Genomic DNA, 7258 nt, shown 5'->3' with positions numbered 1-7258 from the left:
ACTGTTTGATGATATTTTTTAAAAAATTATTATTGTCTTATAAAAAAATATTACTGTTATGATTTAAACAAGTTTGAACATATTTAAACACAAATAAGTATCAAACAACATTTTAAATGCATAAAAAAATTGTGGAGCCTGGTAATCGAACCCAGGACCTCCTGGTGTGAGAACTGGCTGCTGACCAGTCGAGCTAGTAGAGGGAACTTGGTGTGGATCAGGTCAGGTGGAAGATAACCTGTCGGCTGGAGCAGAAATCAAAAAAAAATACTAATGGCGCACCAGGGTGAGGTGCGCCATTAGCATGGATGTACTTATGGCGCACCGAGGGGTGGTGCGCCATTAGTATTGTGCCGCCCCCATCCATATTTCCACCCCGGCCCAAACCTATCCCCTCTCTCTCCCTCGCCCTCGCCCTCGATCCCCTTCCCCTCTCCTCTCCCGACGCTGCTGCCCCGCCGCCTCGACGCTGCCCTGCCGCCTCGACGCCGCCTCGACCCCGCCGCGACGTCTCCAACCACCGCCGCCTGAGGCCCCGACGTCGGCACCGCTCTCCCCGTCGCCCCACCTCGTTGGACGCCATCGCCCCACCACCCTCGTCGCCGGCGGCCCGGATGCCGCCCCGTCCACACCACCGTTGCCGGAGCACCACCACCACCCGGACCTCGTCGCCTCCTCCCCTGCGTCGTCGTCATCCCCGACATCCTCCCCGCGCCCCACTGCCCTATCCCTACGGCCCCCGTGAGCTCCCCCTCCTCCTCTCCCCCTCTCCCCCTCGCGCGCACATGAATGTATTGTATGGATGTGCTGTGCTGTGCTGTGCATGCATGCAAGGCAGAACTGAATGGATCTTTTGTGGTCTTGTTCATACAGCAAATGTGAATTATCTAGGGATAGCATTACCATACAGTAATGAGTTTCTTGATGGCTGTTATTTCCAAAAAAAGAGATCCATGGGCACTAGCACCCTGGACATATTTTTATAGAAGAAGCCCACCCGAGTGAGGCGTCAGAAATTCGTTTCGGACAGGATTCGGACTCTGGACGCAGGGTGCACCACTGTGAACCTTGGCACTAGGCTACTGCCTAGTTGTCAATTCGCTGTTATTTCTCATAGTGATGATTTGGATCATGTCAATGTGTTCTGCTTTGCTTAAATTGGGCTGAAGATTCAGATAGATTTACTATGTCTAGTAGGGTTAATTATACGTGTGAGTTCTTCAGATATATTATATAGATGAGTTGACGATGCACCTTTTCACAAGCTGTTGAGAGTTGTCACATGTCAGTCATGCTTCTACTGAATGCTACTAAAGAAGTAAACAACCTATAAATAGAAATTAAGAATGTACAGTTTGACCTGTTAGTTTCTCAAGTAATAACGGTTTAGAGTTTCATTGCCATGGGGTGCATGCCTATTTTGAATGGTACTGTAGTTGTATAGCAGAATTGGTTGCGCACAGCTTCTAGAATCTACATTAGTTTATATCATGATATGAACAGTAGTAATCAACGTATCCTAAAGGCGCCTATCTACCACATGGCTAGTGGCACATGTTCATATCTGGAAAGAGAACTAGAGTGGAAAACAGCACCACACATGCAAGGTAAAATTAGTAACATGAGCATACTGGACAAGCACACAATGCCATACATGGGAATTAAACTCATATCCTTAGGAAATGGTGTGAAACAGAATATTGCCATTTTAGTCATATCCTTAGGAAATGGTGTAGGTTGTTTCCTAAGTTATGCCTATCGACACAATAGTTGTTCTAATGGCGTAGTGGGTGATTTGGGGATCTTTGCAAACCTGCCTCTGAACTGATTTTATTTGTTCATCATGCTTTTGTACTATTGGAGCTTCAGTTGGGTGGCTGCTGTGATATGGGGTTTTAGTTTTCTTGGAATTGGGGATTGATATTTGGATATACAGATAGGATTGCAAATGTTGTCAGTAGGACTGACTACTGATAGGCACTGTGATATGTGATTATTTTCCAGCTTCTTACCTAGGTGCTTCTGTATTGTGATTATTTTGTTTCGAGGGACTATAAAAATGCTTCCATTTATCAACAGAATTCCGGTTCTGTTTTGAAAGTTGGCGACACAGAAGATGCATCAGCGTCTTGCTGCCATGCTTAGTTTGATGTTGTGATGGAGGCCTTTTTTGCCTTGTCCACCCGAGAGGCCCTTGAGTTTGCTGGAATGTCGATTAACTTCCATTCCGGCAAATTCGGGTACTACACATTTCCTATTTTCAGCAAAGGTCATGCTGAAATTTTCCGTGAATTTTAGCATGACTTTGCTAAAAATAGGACATATGGGGTACTTGTGACTAATGCATGGGCCGGGGTATCTTAGTAGTTAATTAAGTAGGATCAAGTGCCCCGGCGTACTTGTGACTAATGCATGGCTTTTAGGGTGCCTCGGTGTCGATAAAAACCGAAATGATGAAAGCTTAGGCTTTTAGGGTGCCTCGGCGTCGAAAAACCCTCAATGATAAAAGCTTAGCTTTTAGGATGCCTCGGTGTCGAAAAACCCTAAATGATGAGACCATGATCTTGTTCCTTGACAATAACCAACTTTTTGACCAAACTTTGTTCCTATTTAGAGAGAAACATGGCCAACAACGATGAGGCCGGGGGTTCGGGCGTCAAGGCATTCTGGGAGCTATCCCAGGAGATGGAGGAACAACCTCACTTGTATGAGGATGCCGCCTTCCCCACCGATCCTGAGACCACTGATGGTACCGTCGAGGATGACCCCACTGATGCCACCACTGATGGTGCCGCCGAGGATGCCACCACTGATGATGGCGGCGCACGCACAGATGGCAGCCAACCGAAGAGGCAACGGAAGGACCGACGCCCGACCGTGCTCCGCACCCTCAAGGAGGAAGTTACTGAAGTGGACTCTGACGGGAATCCAACGACGCACGAACGAATAGTCAAGGGGTACTCGCTTCAGCTCGGGTGCATTCTCCGGAGCACCGTCTCGATCAACACCGAGAACCTGAGGCATCCTGACCGAGGGAATTTGCGCAACCTCCTCTTCACGAAGCTGCACGAACGATACAAGTTCCCTGCTGAATTTGAAAACACAAGCCTCAAAGGGAATAAAGTGAACAATGCTGCCCTCACGAAGATGAGCAAGGCCCTATCTACTTGGAAAAGCAATGTGAAGAGAATGATCGAGAAAGGTGAGAGTTATGAGAAGATCAAGGAGAAAAATCCTTCGATCACCGAAGATGACTACAATGACTTCAAGATCAATTGCTCGAGCACCGCAAACTCCGAATCAAGTAAGTGGGGGAAAGAAATGCGGGAGCTGAACTTAGGGGAACACACACTCGGTCCCGGCGGTTACAGAGTGGCGGAGCCTATATGGGACAAGGAGGAGGCGGACCGTGCCGAGCAAGGCCTACCGCCCCTCTTCGATAAATACGGTGACAAGCAGACCAGGAACTTTGTCAGGGCCCGGTACAAGAAGGACCCGAAAACAAAGGAGCTTACCACGGATCCGAAGACCAGGGCGCTTGAGCTTGTTCTGGTAAGGAATACACCCCGTGTAATTAGCTCCATATGGTTGCATTCTAATTAATGAAGCCAAATTTCTAAATGGTTCACATTCCTTCCGCAGGCGACTGAAAGCAGTAGCGCGGGGTCGACTAAGAGCAACCCTTGGGACACCACACTAAATAGGGAATTGAATGTAATGAAGAACAAGGATAAGCTCAGTAAGTCGACGTCAGCTGGTCGTGTGGCCGGCAAAGGCTTGTCGACAAAATGGTCGTCATAGTATAACACTGGTGGGTGAAAGGAGAAAAAGACCAGCTCGGAAAGCCAGGCGCGCGAGGTTCAAGAACTCAGGGCACAGATGGCGCGGATTCCGGAGATTGTCCAAGAGCAAGTGGAACAACAACTCGGAAGGATGATCACTGCCATTGTGCCTACCTTGATCCAGGGGATGAGTGCGTGGATTGCGGGCGGCCAACAGGGGCCGCCCCCGATTCCTAGCTTCACGGCCAGCAACTCGCAGAACGCGATGGCAGGGCCATTGGTGTCTCCGACGCCGGCACGGGAGCTTAATGCACCCGGGTGTATGCCGGCTGGCACCTCTGCAGCAAGCGGCCCCTCCGTCAACTGCACGCCCGCTGTTGGCGGTGCCTCGACATTAGCCGAGCTCGACGCCATCATCACGGTAACTAATTAAGCCTCTATCGGCCGAGGACTTCATGTCCTTGCCTTTGACTGGGCATCCCTGACGCCCTACATGTTTTCGCAGGGCGCCGCCAACGTTCCGTGCACTCTCCTGCACTTCGTGAACAACGAGTTGGTCGATGTCGCCAAGGGCAAAATCGTTCAACCGGGCAACCCCTTGTTCCACGGTACCCAGATGCCACCCAACTTGTTTAGGGTTCAACTGGTTCGGGTGCTGCCAGGCTGCGACGAGTTGTTACCTCCGATTCGACCCGTCGGGGCCGACGATGATGATGTGATGACCCTCAGCGCCTGCCTGAGCTGGCCCCTGCTTTGGCCGAAGAGCCAGATTCGTTTGGGGGCGGGGGACACCACCCCAAAGACAACACCGCCAGTCATGCCGGCGCCAAGTCGGCCCCATGGCAAGACCGCCACAACGGTGCTGGACATCCCTATGCCACTGGATCCAAACATGCATATGGCACAGGATCAGAACGACGACGACGACGATACATTTGCCAACGTCGATCAGTACTTTGCCGATCATGGGTACGGTGGCAACTTCATGGGGCATCCTTCTCAAGAACCCAACCCAACAAAAGACGTGTGCGATCTAGCTGGTACCGTGGAGAAGCCAAGTTGCAACAGGCGTCGTCTGCCGTTCAGCTCTCAGGAGACGCCTCTAGCTGCCGACTTCACCGAGCCTCAGATAGGCGAGGTGCGAAATATTATCAGCCCCAACACACTCAAGAAGGCGGTCTGTGAGCAGAACTCGGTCCCATTACAGGAGAAGAAGAAGGCACGCAAAAGAAAGACTAACAAGGGTGCGGGCCAGCCAGCACCGAGTACGATCCGTGCTCAGGACGGGCCACCTTCACCTGAGGATATCTCGAGGAGGGTGCATGTGGCGGGTAGGCCGATGCTACCGAGAAATATGCTCGATGCTGCAACCAGTGCTATGCGGAGTCTGCATGACAGTGTTCTTTCTTTGGAGAAGCGGCGTCTCGGAGAGAAGGATGTGGCATACCCGGTTTTCGCGGCCAAGGTGCCAAAGGGGAAGGGCTTTGTGGATAACTCCATCGGGGGTACGATCGTCCTGCGGTTTGATGACATCCACGCTATGTTGAACCTTCATCCGCTGCACTACACCTTCATTCGGCTATTTTCGCTGAGTATGGAGATGTGGATCATTCGCGACAAGACCCCGGACATTGTGATAGTCGACCCCTTCTACATGCGTGCCAAGATCTTGGGCAGCGCTGGGGACCGTCAAGTCGTGACTTCTTACCTCGAAGGCGTCATTCTGGCAAACCAAGATAAGGATAACTTCCTCGTGCCTTACTTTCCCGAGTAAGTCCTCCCCTCAACCGCCCTGTAACATATGAATTCTTAGATTTCAATCATTTTTCTTTTAGCATTCCGTGTTTTCTGCAGTGACACACATTGCACGCTCATCCTCCTAAGCCCCAAATATTCCATGGCCACGTATTTCGACCCGGACCGTCAGTCGAACGTAGACTACACAAATGTCAAGAAGGTTTTTGATGATGTTCTCCCCGGCTACGTCAAATCTGGAGGCACCTTCACCAGGCCTATTCGTAAGTACGGCAAGCACGTGTTCTCCCACAATATGACGTTCTGCTGCGTCAAGCACCCGCCTGGCGGTCAGAAGGGTGCCTACTACACCATCCATCACATGCGGGCGATCATACGGGACCATCATCAACTTCTGCTACCGAGTAAACTCAAAGATTGGGCCGCGAGCGTGTCGGCAATCCAGGACGCGGACATCAGACAAGAATTATTTCGCATCCAGTCGGAGTTTGCGGAAATCATCTATCAAGATGTCCTTCGTACCTCGGGGCAGTTCTACCTCAGAAATCAACCGTCCAACAGTGACATCGACACAATGCTACAAATGCAGGCTGACAACGACCGTTATTTCATGACTCCCACGATAGACGGCGGCTTCATCCACGCTCCGGTCCCTTGAGTCGAGTCGAAAGCAGTGATGTTGTGTCTAGTTCTGAAACATTGATTGGCTCATGTTGTAATTAAACTTTAATGAACTTGTAGTATGTCTCTTTGGTTTCGAGAGTCGTTCAACTTAGATGTAATCGATGCTATTAATGTCTTGCTTTTCTCTTCCGATTGTTCTGTTGCATACTTATATATTCCTTATGTATTTTCTGTGAATTGGTACTAACGTTTCGTTTGGCTACTGCATAGCTTGGCCGTCGTACGTCGTGTACAAGGGTAAGGTTCCCGGAGTCTACGATGACTGGGAGGAGTGTCGGAGACAGGTTCACCGATTCAGCGGTAACAGTTACAAAGGGTACACCACTAGGGCCGAGGCCGAATCTAGATACGCCCGCTATCTAGCGGGAGAGGGGAGGGAGCGCTGGAGGAACCGGATGAAGACGAGTTTCATCGTGATGATGCTCATCGTGATGACCGCAGCTCTCTTCTATGTGATGGTAGTTTAGATGATCGATATCGACTTGTAATGTGAAGACAAAGTCGCTACTCGTGGTCTCGAGACTTGTAATATAATGTTCTATCTTTGTTCGGTCTTTTCAATTCGGAGACTAATATGATGAATTGTATTCGGAGACTAATATGATGAATTGTATTCAGAGACTAATCTTCTATTGTATTCGATGAATCTGTTGTTGATGTGTGCTGTCTATATTTTGTCCAATTATACATTTTGTAACCTGTGCAAAAAACAGAAAATTAAAAAAAAACCTAATATTCATACTAATGGCGCATCACATCACAGTGCGCCATTAGTATGCCAAAGGATACTAATGGTGCATCATTAAACAGTGCGCCATTAGTATGCCGAAGTTACTAATGGCGTATCTTGTTGTTGTGCGCCATTAGTATGCCAAAGCACCTGGGTATACATGGCCCCCTGGGAGGCATACTAATGGCGCACTGTTGTATATACTAATGGCGCATCTGAGGTGCGCCATTAGTATACCAGATACTAATGGCGCACCTGTGGTGCGCCATTAGTAAAATATACTAATGGCGTGGCACTAATGGCGCAC

The 7258-nt window shown here is 49.5% G+C and overlaps 1 long non-coding RNA gene across 1 annotated transcript; it reads left to right on the top strand.

Annotated features, from left to right (window-relative positions):
* The first annotated feature begins 362 nt into the window (after window positions 1–362).
* Window positions 363–6863, top strand: LOC147970858 (uncharacterized). Its single transcript, XR_015603271.1, has 2 exons — window positions 363–741; window positions 6432–6863. It is a non-coding gene; the product is annotated as an uncharacterized LOC147970858 (long non-coding RNA).
* The last annotated feature ends 395 nt before the right edge of the window (window positions 6864–7258 follow it).

The sequence above is a fragment of the Triticum urartu genome, chromosome 5A (assembly GCF_056163025.1).
Source record: "Triticum urartu cultivar PI428250 chromosome 5A, HENAU_Tu73, whole genome shotgun sequence".
Classification (NCBI taxonomy): Eukaryota; Viridiplantae; Streptophyta; class Magnoliopsida; order Poales; family Poaceae; genus Triticum; species Triticum urartu.
This window is presented reverse-complemented; position numbering and strand designations above follow the sequence as displayed.